The sequence below is a fragment of the Lithobates pipiens genome, unplaced genomic scaffold (genome assembly GCF_037356315.1).
Source record: "Lithobates pipiens isolate NorthernLeopardFrog02 unplaced genomic scaffold, aLitPip1_a1.2 Scaffold_8, whole genome shotgun sequence".
Taxonomy (NCBI): domain Eukaryota; kingdom Metazoa; phylum Chordata; class Amphibia; order Anura; family Ranidae; genus Lithobates; species Lithobates pipiens.
The window spans coordinates 624,530,950-624,542,076 of record NW_027507903.1 but is presented as its reverse complement, the minus strand read 5'-3'; positions in this window follow the sequence as shown (position 1 = coordinate 624,542,076).

Below are 11,127 nucleotides of genomic sequence, written 5' to 3'. Positions count from 1 at the left end.
GGCAGGTTTATTTTAGTAAAAGGCCTGGTGGAAGGACAAATGTACTCACTAGTATACTATGCCCCAAACAAAGGGCAAGACAAGTTCTTCATGAGCCTTTTCCACACCCTCAACCCCATGCTTGAAGGGAAAGTAATTTTGGGAGGGGATTCAAACGTCGCATTTGAACAGGAATTGGATAGAACTAAACCACTGGGACAACAGCTCATTCGCCCGGGCAAAGTCAGCCATAGAATTGCAAAACTGTTGCATTCTCAGGGCTTGACGGATGCATGGAGGGAACTGAATCCGACCGCCAGGGACTACACACATTTCTCAGCCCCCCATAATACTTTTGCAAGAAGAGACCACCTTCTCATACAAAGTCATTTACTTCCATCTGCTGAGCGTTCACAGATTAGAGATACTGTTCTCTCAGACCATGCGTTAGTGATGATGTACTTACGCCTCACAAACCAGTCCCCGAGCTTCAAACCCTGGAGACTCAATGAATCCCTCCTCACGGATCTTAGCAGAATCCCCATTATAGAAACAGCTCTAAAGGAATACTTTAAACTGAACACGACTAAAGATACATCTATGGAGACAGTTTGGGCGGCGTACAAGGCTTTTATTAGGGGAGAATTCATAAGGTTGGCCACACAATTGAAAAAAGAAAGAACCGCCGACATTGATAGACTAGAGAAGGAATATGCAGTTCTGAGAGCAAAACATAAGAGAAACCCTCTGAGAGAAAACATCCCCCAAATAGATAAAATAAAGTTGGAACTTAACCTGGCCCTCACAACCCGGGCAGAAAAAAGTATCAGATGGAGCGGAAGGATAAAATTGGCACTATGCTCGCCTCCAAACTGACCCCCCAGACAAAGATCTCACAATATGCCCCGTATAAGACTCCCAGGGTCAGGCCTATCATCCAATCCAGTGAAAATTCTGGAGGCCTTCCAAACCTTTTACTCGAACCTCTATTCTGCGCCCCCGTCAAACAATAAGGAGGCCATCAACTCCTTTCTAGACAAACTACCCATCCCACGTATTTCCAAAGACCACAGGGACATCCTTGAAGCCCCCTTTCTGGAAGAGGAAGTACTTGACACTATAAAGGGGTTAAAATGCAATTCAGCCCCCGGTCCAGATGGGCTACCCAACCCCTACTACAAAACATTTGCAAACACTTTAGCTCCGCACTTGGCCAAATTTTGTAACTCCAAGACAAAAGGGGATCCGCTTGACCCGCTCCTGAACTCAGCTTTTATCTCCGTGATCCCCAAACCAGACAAGAACCCGGAAATAGTGGACAATTATCGTCCGATCTCTCTTATTAATTGTGACCTTAAGATCCTAACTAAAATGCTAGAACAGACTGGCTTCCTTCATATCCCTATATGTCAATAAAAATCAAGTGGGATTCATACCTGGGAGGCAAGGGCCAGACCAAATCAGAAGGGCCCTTGATATATTTTTTTTTTAAACAATTTTTATTGAAAATAAATAGTAGGCACAAAAGTACAGACGTACAGAGAGATCCCCAACAATTGGAGGAGTAAGATGCCAACAAAATTTCAAATTAAACATGCAATGAGTTCAGTAAGGCTGTGCATGTAAACATTCCTAAACTGAAAAGACCATAAAAGTGTGAGATGTATAGGTACAGACTGCTAGATACAGGTCAACTACCAAGAGTGAGAGAGAGGGGGAGTAGAGACTGAGAGGAGCATAAGAAGGGTTTGGTATGGTCCGCAACAAGGAGTTAAAGAGATATCCGTCCCAGTGAGATAAGGGGGTCCATCTGGGGGACAGGGTCGGAGCCCAAAGCATGAGGGGATGGATCCGTTCCAGAGAGGTCTAGGGGCAAATGATAGGACAAATTAGGTAACAGATTTTCAGGTCGCTTCATGTAGTTTCCTGAAAAAGTGCCTTGGATAAAGGCTGTAGTGACAGGTTGTTGGGGGTCCGTGTCGTTGGGATGTAGTGGTATGTGTGTGTGCCTAGGTTGGAAAGGGCCCTTGATATTATTTCTATCCTACAATCTAATTGGGACGGTGGGCCTAAACAAGAGGGCATGTTCCTATCATTGGACTTAAAAAAAGCCTTCGACTCGGTTTCTTGGATCTACCTCCTGTTGCTCATGGAAAGGTGGGGATTTGGAGATAGATTCCAGAGGCTGATCAAATCCTTCTATTCCACCCCCCAAGGCAGGATTCGGCTTCAGGGCTATTATTCTGAGCCTATACAGATTGCGAGAGGGACCTGACAGGGTTGCCCTCTCTCCTCGCTGATTTTTTCCCTAGCAATCTAAACACTTGCTATCGCTCTGAGGGAAAACCAAAATATAAAAGGTGTAAACTGCGAGTCGCAAATACATAAATGTGGGTTATACGCGGATGATATCCTTTTATTCCTCACATCCCCATCACCTCCCTTCTGAATCTTCTTCACACCCTTGGAGAATTCTCTAAGATCTCTGGGTTGCTAGTAAACTATAACAAATCCCTTGCTATGAACATTTCTCTCCCTCCGCAAACAGTTGCCCAGCTGCGCCAGTCCTTTCCCTTCGAATGGAATGACACAGCCATCAAATATCTTGGGGTATACTTAACGCCTAAAATTGAATCCCTTTACAAAACCAATTATCCCCCTATGTTCTCAAAGCTATCCACAGATCAGAACACTTGGGCCAGTCACAATCTCTCACTGTTAGGGAAGATTAACTCTATCAAAATGACCCTCCTGCACAGACTTCTATACTTATTTCGTTCCCTGCCCATCCCAATCATCAGAAGTCACATAAAGTCATTTCAGAGTAAGCTACTTCAGTTCGTATGGGGCAAGAAGGGGTACAGGATACCCCAATGCATTTTATATCATCATAGGAAGAGGGGAGGACTCGGTCTTCCCAACCTCCAACACTATTTCGTTGCGGCCAGGTTATCACAGATCTCGATAATTTACTCAAAGTTTGAAAAACCGGACTGGGTAGGGATAGAGACAAGCTACTCCATGCCACACTCTAGACTTTCTAATGTGGTCTCCCCCAAAAGAGGGGCCCCCAATATTAGCGCCCACCCAATCACACTCTCTAGCCCTCTAGGACAGGACACGCAATTTGAGCTCCATCTCGTCTCCTGTTACCCCGCTAGCACACCTGTTCAATAACCCGGCTTTCTCTCCGGGACAAAATATATCAGCTTTTAAATGGTGGCTGGACAAGGGGCTGTACCAGATTGGGCATTTCTTCTCTAGGACAGGCCCCTTCCCTCTCAAACACTTCATTAAGAAACTGGATCTACCAATGATGGAGCGATTCAGATTCCATCAAATTTCTCACTTCCTACACTCCATTTGGACCGAAAAACCTCTCCCTCCTAGCTTCACAGATTATGAGATTTGGTGTGGACAGGGCCTGGAGCAGAGGGGAGGTATCTCCAGCATTTACTCTTCACTGACGCAGCCAAAATCTAAGTCTTCGATTATGGAAAAATGGGAGGAAGAATTGCAGTTTAATTGGGACCTGGGGTCCTGGCACGCGGCGGTCTTTTCATCCTACAAAGGGATCCTACACACGTCTCTTGCAGAGGCTAGTTTAAAAGTCATTCTGCGATGGTACTACACTCCAGTCAGGTTGGCCAACATATACCCCTCGGCAGACCCGCTATGCTACAGAGGCTGTCACCTCACGGGCACTCTGATCCACATATGGTGGGAGTGCCCCAGGCTACGCCCCTTTTGGAGAAAAATCTTTAAAATTATTGATGGGGTCGCCGGGTGCCATGTCCCCAGGTCCCCTACCATTGCTCTCCTTAATGAACCTATTCCCAATTCTCCAAATTTGATATTATTTGGGAACCTTGGGCCCTTCATATGGGCATCTCCCTGACTCACACCCCTTTGGGGCGATGAGCACTTGCAGTATGGTTTAGAACAATGGTTATCGAGCAGATAGCACGGTCCTTTTAACTTCTGGTTTTACTCTACTGGGTCCCTCACCCTTCCCTCTCTCTCCCTCTCCACCCCTTCTTCTTTCTTATCTCCTCTTTCCTTTCATGCATGGCCCAGATGGCCGACGGTTGACCTCAAATCAAACATAAGTTGAAGCAGACATAACAGGAGGGATCGGATGGGTGATAATAGGGGCGGGAGGGGTGGTCTCTCGGGAGCGGGGGGTTCCCTGGTTGGGTCCCTCACTCGGCACAGTATGATCCTGCGAGGGGTGTCAAGTGACCCAGGGGCCGCTGGGGTTCTTCCTCTGCCCCGCTGGCAGGGATTTACAGCTGGTACCACGTTATCTCGCCCCTACCTTAGACAGTGCTCTTATAGTATCACGGAAATCCCCTTGTGGGGTTTGATCTGCCTTTTTATGTTTTGTCAAATTCTCTTTTCCTTTTTTTTTGTTACCATGGAGTAGCCTTGACCTGGTATCTCAGCAGAAGCTCCCTTGACTGAGTACTGGCTAGGGTAGTTTTACTGGTTCTCCTGTAGCCATAGGTGGGTAGATTCAGCACAATTTTTCATAAGGTTGTATTGAGTAATTGTTTTAATATGCTTTGTATAAGTGCTGTATCAAGTCATCTGTTGGTCATGTAGGCCTATGTCATGTTCCTTTTGCTTTGTTTTGAAAATAAAATATTTTGAAAGTAAAAAAAAAATTGCCAGCAGTAAAAAAAGCTTATCGTAATCTGGAAGCCCCCAAATCCCAGTCCCCCTATGTGAATGAGTAGGGGTACATCAGGAATCTGCCGCAGAGACCACTTTTATCCGCCCGTTGAAGAAGAGGATACCGGTGTTATGGCAGCTAGCTGTTGACATAACAACGATATCCCTCTTCAAAGTACAAACATATAACGATGGTTAACCACTTGCGGACAGCCACATGCCGATGTAAGTTCTTACTTTTGAGGACGGATATCAGTGTTATGGCAGCAGCTAGCGTGAGTAGCGCCCGCATACGAAAATCTTAAAACCACACATGTGAGGTATCGCCATGATCAGTAGAGTGAGAGCAAGTGAGTGAGAGCCCTAGACCTCCTCTGTAGCGCAAAACATGCAACCTGTAGAATTTTTTTAATGTCGCCTATGGAGATTTTTAAGGGTAAAAGTGTGTTGCCATTCCACGAACGGGTGCAATTGTAAGACCACAGCGCAAATACATTGTGACAGAAAGTATTGCAACGTCAGTAATTTTATTCTCTAGGGTGTTAGAAAAAAAAAAGTATAATGTTTGGAGGTTCTAAGTAATTTTCTAGCAAAAAAAACTGTTTTTAACTTGTAAACAACACATCTAACAAAGAGGACCGTTCCTCAAGTGGTTAAAGTCTACGGGACACGAACATGAAAAATCAAAAGTGCTCATTTTAATGCAAGTTATTTGTGTTTGGGGACCCGGGTACTGCCCAGGGGACATGTATAATTGCAAAAAAATTTTTTTTAAAACAACCATTTTTTTAGGAGCAATGATCTTAATAATGCTTAAAGTGTAACAATAAAAATGAAATATTCCTTTAAATATCATGCCTGGGGAGTCCCCTTAGTCTGTCTGTAAATTGGTGCATCTGTGTAATGTGTAGAACAGTGCTGCAGCAAAAGAAGCATTTTTAAAACAACCATTTTTTCAGGAGCAATGATCTTAATAATGCTTAAAGTGTAACAATAAAAAAAAAAAAATCTTTTAAATATTGTGCCTGGGGGGTCCCCTTAGCCTGTCTGTAAATTGGTGCATCTGTGTAATGTGTAGAACAGTGCTGCAGCAAAATTAAATTTCTAAAGGAAAATATATAATTTAAACTTGCTCTTGTAATGTATTGCCGGCTCCCAGCAATATAGTTAAAAATCTAAGAAAAAATTGGCGTGGGTTCCCCCCAGTCCATACCAGGCCCTTTGGGTCTGGTATAGATTTTAAGGGGTACTCCACACCAAAATAAAAATAAAATTGGCGTGGGTTCCCTACTAAAATCCATACAGACCCTTATCCGAGCATGCAGCCTGGGGGACAGGATAGGGAGAGGGGAGCCCCCCCTCATGAACCATACCAGGCCACATGCCCTCAACATAAGGAGGTTGCTTAGGGGTCCCCCAAAGCACCTTGTCTTCATGTTGATGGGGACAAGGACCTCTTTCCGACAACCTTGGCCATTGGTTGTCTGGGTCTGCAGGTAGGGGGCTTATCAGAATCTGAAAGTCCCCTTTAACAAGGTGGGCCCCAGATCCGCCCCCCCCCCCCATGCGAATGGGTAGGGGTACATTGGACCCCTACCTATTCACCAAAAAAAGTGTGAAAATGTTAAAAATAACAGTAGACAATTTGAGACAAGTCCTTTATTAAAAAATAAATAAATAAACTGTCCCGCAATGTCCATTCATCTTCGATCACAGCATCTGATGACCAAAAGAAGTGTAAAAAAAAATAGAATTTTTGACAATTCCTTTATTAAAAAAAAAGTGTCCCGCAATGTTCATCCATATTCAATTATGTTGCCTGATGGCCCCAAAAAATAGAAAAAGAAGAATAAAAAACTCTGCCTCCATGGGAGGCCTCCAGGCGACTGCTGTCTTTTGGCTTTGACAGCTGTTATACAGGCAAGGGTGGGACCACCGGCTGATGTAACTGGATGACCACACCCCCTCTGATGTCATATGACATAAGAAGGGGACGGATCACTCGGTTACATCACCGGGTGGCCCCGCTCCTGCCTATATAACAGCTGTCACAGCAAAGAGACAGCAGTCACCAGGAGGCCTCTCATCGAGGCAGGGCTTTTTTCTTTCTATTTTTTAGGGCTGTTGGGCAGCATGATTGAAGATGGATGTACATCACAGGACATTTTATTTATTTTTTTGTTTTTTTAATAAAGGAATTGTCAAAAACTGTCTATTGTGGTTTTTACTTTTTGACATTTTTTTGGTGAATAGGTAGGGGTACAATGTACCCAATACCCATTCACATAAGGGGGGTTGGGATTTGGGGGCCTCCTTGTTAAATGGGGCTTCCAGATTACAATAAGTCCCCCGCCTGCAGACCCTGACAACCAATGGCAAGGGTTGTCGGGAAGAGGTTCTTGTTCCATCAACATGGGGGACCCCAAAGCACTCTCCCCATGTTGAGGGCAATTGGTATTGTTCAGGAGGGCACTCGCTCCCCCCCTTTCCTGGCTTGCCAGGCTGCTTGCTCAGATAAGGGTCTGGTATGAATTTTGGGGGATCCCACGGCAATTTCTTTTAAATTTTGGCGTGCAGTTCCCCTTAAAATTTATGCCAGATGCATAGGGCCTGGCATGGATTTTGGGGGGGACCCCACACTGTTTTTTTATTTTTATTTCAGCATGGAGTTCCCCTTAAAATCGATACCAGACCCAAAGGGCCAGGTATGTTATATTTTTGGGGGGGGACCCCACGCCATTTTTTTAATGCACTGTATTATATACTTTACACTGACTGCACTACATATATATATATATATATATATATATATATATATATATATATATATATATATATATATATATATATATATATACACAGTATCTCACAAAAGTGAGTACACCCCTCACGTTTTTGTAAATATTTTATTCTATCTTTTCATGTGACAACACTGAAGAAATTACACTTTGCTACAATGTAAAGTGAGTACGCCCCTTAGTATAGTGAGTACACCCCTAAGTAAAAATGTCCAAATTGGGCCCAAAGTGTCAATATTTTGTGTGGCCACCATTATTTTCCAGCACTCTTCACACAGTCCTCTTCTACTCCTCTGTGATGACAACATCATGGTGGATGTTAGAGATCTTTTGCTCCTCCACCTTCAATTTGAGGATGCCCCATAGATGCTCCATAAGGTTTAAGTCTGAAGACATGCTTGGCCAGTCCATCACCTTTACCCTCAGCTTCTTTAGCAAGGCAGTGGTCATCTTGGAGGTGTGTTAGGGATTGATATTATAGCCATAGACTGAGTATAGCCTCAAATACAAAATATACGTAATACATATAACAGTACCATCATCCCAATTGATAATTGTCAAAAATGGGAATATTAAGAATATTGGGGCAGTTGCTGAGGCTGCTCCCTTGGTATCCACACCCAAAAATGTTTGTTGAGGGGACTATTGCAGTACTAGATAGAAAATTCACAGAAGACTTTATTATAAAAAATTACAAATAATTTAATAAAGGCAAAAAAATGTAATCCATCAAAACTTCCATATTGCTAAAATCATATACACCACAGTTTAACAAACTACCGACGGGTGACCCCGTAAGGTTTCTGTTGAAGAGGGGTATAGAAACGTTTCCTTTACGGGTTTCGCGGAGAACCGCTTCTTCAGGAGGATAGTCTACAGAATAAATAAAAATATTTGCAAATAATCAAATAGCAGTGAATTCATAATGACATAACAGAATATTTACAATAATTTAAATAGTGAGGGGATCAGCTCACCCACAGAAGAGGAAGCAGTAGATCACAGGACCCATCGGTTTCCTCCCACGGCAGATGCGGGGGATTGTAAAGGACTCTTCAAATTTAAACAGATATATATGGTATGAAAGTTATAGTAAAATGAGACACTAACCTATACACACCTAAAGAGCAATATATAGGTGAAAAGAGATGAAAAATAGACTGTGTGCATAAGGGCTACAGAAAGAGCCTATGAAAAAGGGGTGCTTAATTGTGCATCCTAAGGTTTCCTAAGCATACGAAGATTACCAAAGAACCTAACCAAGTTAGGAAAAAGGGAATAAGAAATTAGGAATCTGTGGAAAAAGTGGAACCACCACAAAGAATAGAATAAAAAGGATATAAGTGAAATAAGAGTGAAAATGAAAGCCAAACATACCGTTTGGGATGTATTATCCAGTGCACACCACCCATGTTTATAGAAGGAGATCAAACAAGGCAACACCATAGTAACCAGAGAATACAAATGTAATAGTGTGCAGGGCAAGTATCGCCTACTATATATATAATACACTCACCAAAGAGAGGAACTGGTAAGCATGTATGCACAGGTTGCTGTTGTAGATGGACACCACAGGTGTATTGCAGGTTAGCACATCAGGTGATCCTGATAATTGATATGGTAGTTCATTAGCCAGGAAACAAACATGAACCTGGGCATTGATCCCCATCTGTGGGGGTACACACAGAGCAATCACTGTAAGCACATATAAAAAGGCATACAATAAGATCAGACTAGGAGACCTAGGATACTAGAGGTCCTAGTCATCGGGTACTAAAACAGCAATACACTAACCTGTATAAGCATGTCCAACAGCACAACCCGGCATGTGGAGTCCTGGAAACTGCTCAACAGCGGTCTAACACAGACCACTATCTATGCTCCCCAACCCTTCCCGCGTCAGTGCACGCTGCTAAACGGCGGCGTCTGACATCACGGGGGATCCGCTCACCGATATTATGTTGGAATACTGCCCTGCGGCCCAATCTCTGAAGGAAGGGGATCATACTCTGCTTCAGTATGTCACAATTCATGTTGGCATTCATGGTTCCCTCAATGAACTGTAGCTTCCTAGTCCTGGCAGCACTCATGCAGCCCCAGACGATGACACCCCCAGCAACATGCATGACTGTAGGCAAGACACACTTTGTACTCCTCACCTGGTTGCCGCCACACATGCTTGACACCATCTGAACCAAATACAGTACATTTATTTTAGTCTCATCAGACCACAGGGCATGGTTCCAGTATTCCATGTCCTTAGTCTACATGTCTTCAGCAAAATGTTTGCAGGCTCTCTTGTGCATCATCTTTAGAAGAGGCTTCTTTCTGGGATGACAGCCATGCTGGCAGCACTCATATGTCTATTTCCCAAAGACAACCTCTGGATATGACGCTGAGCATGTGCACTCAACTTCTTTGGTCGACCATGGCAAGTGGAACCTGTCCCACTTTATGGTCTTGGCAATTGTGCTGCAGCTCAGTTTCAGGGTTCTGGCAATCTTCTTATAGACTAGGCCATCTTTATGTAGAGCAACAATTCTTTTTTTTCAGATACCCAGAGTTCTTTGCCATGAGATGCCATGTTCAACTTCCAGTGACCAGTATGAGAGAGTGAGAGCTATAACACCAAATTTAACGCACCTGCTCCCCATTCACACCTGAGACCTTGTAACACAAACAAGTTTCATGACACCAGGGAGGGAAAATTGCTAATTGGGCCCAATTTGGACATTTTCACTTACGGGTGTACTCACTTTTGTTGCCAGCAGTTTAGACATTAATGGCCGTGTGTTGAGTTATTTTGATGTATATATATATATATATATATATATATATATATATACACTGACTACAATATATACAGTATATAGATACTAAACTGCCTGCATGCCGCTAACTAACCTGCCTAATCAACTCAAGTTCTCTCAATCTCTCCACGTTATCACACTACGTACGGCCGCCGTCTAAGCAGCCTTATATAGTGTGGGGCATGAACTTAGCCCCATGAGCCATGATTGGCCAAAGGTACCCTGCCCTTGGCCAATCATGGCTCTCACAGCAGATCATGCAGTGATTGGCCAAAGCATGCAGGTCAGGTGCATGCTTTGCAATCAGCAGCCGTCAATGCACTGCGATCTCCTAGTGCATTATGGGGCAATCCGTGGTGCTCAAATTTGCCACGAACGCCCCATATGTTTGGTTAGTTTATAAACAAATGAACACCCGATGTTCAAGTCTAACATAAGTTAGATTCAAACTTTGGGACCATCCCTAATTCCAACACTGAGGCATGAGTTAGCCCTTGTACACACGATCGGAGATTCCGACAACCAAATCCGTCGGATTTTGTCCGACGGATTTTGTCCGAAACTGTTGTATGCACACAGTCGGACGAAGTTGTCGGAAAATCCGATCGTTCAGAACGTGATGATGTTATTTCATTACGACTAGACTACGTTCAAGCTAGTAGCCAATAGCTTTGATGTAGGAATTTGATCTGAGCATGCGTGGGACTTTGTCCGATCGGAATTCTCTACACATGATCGGAGTATGTCCGATCGGAGCATTTTGTCGGAAAATATTTCCGGCAAGTTGGAAAATTTGGTCCGACGGATATTCCGACGGAAACAGTCCGATGCAGACCACACACAATCTGAATATCCGACAAAACGCT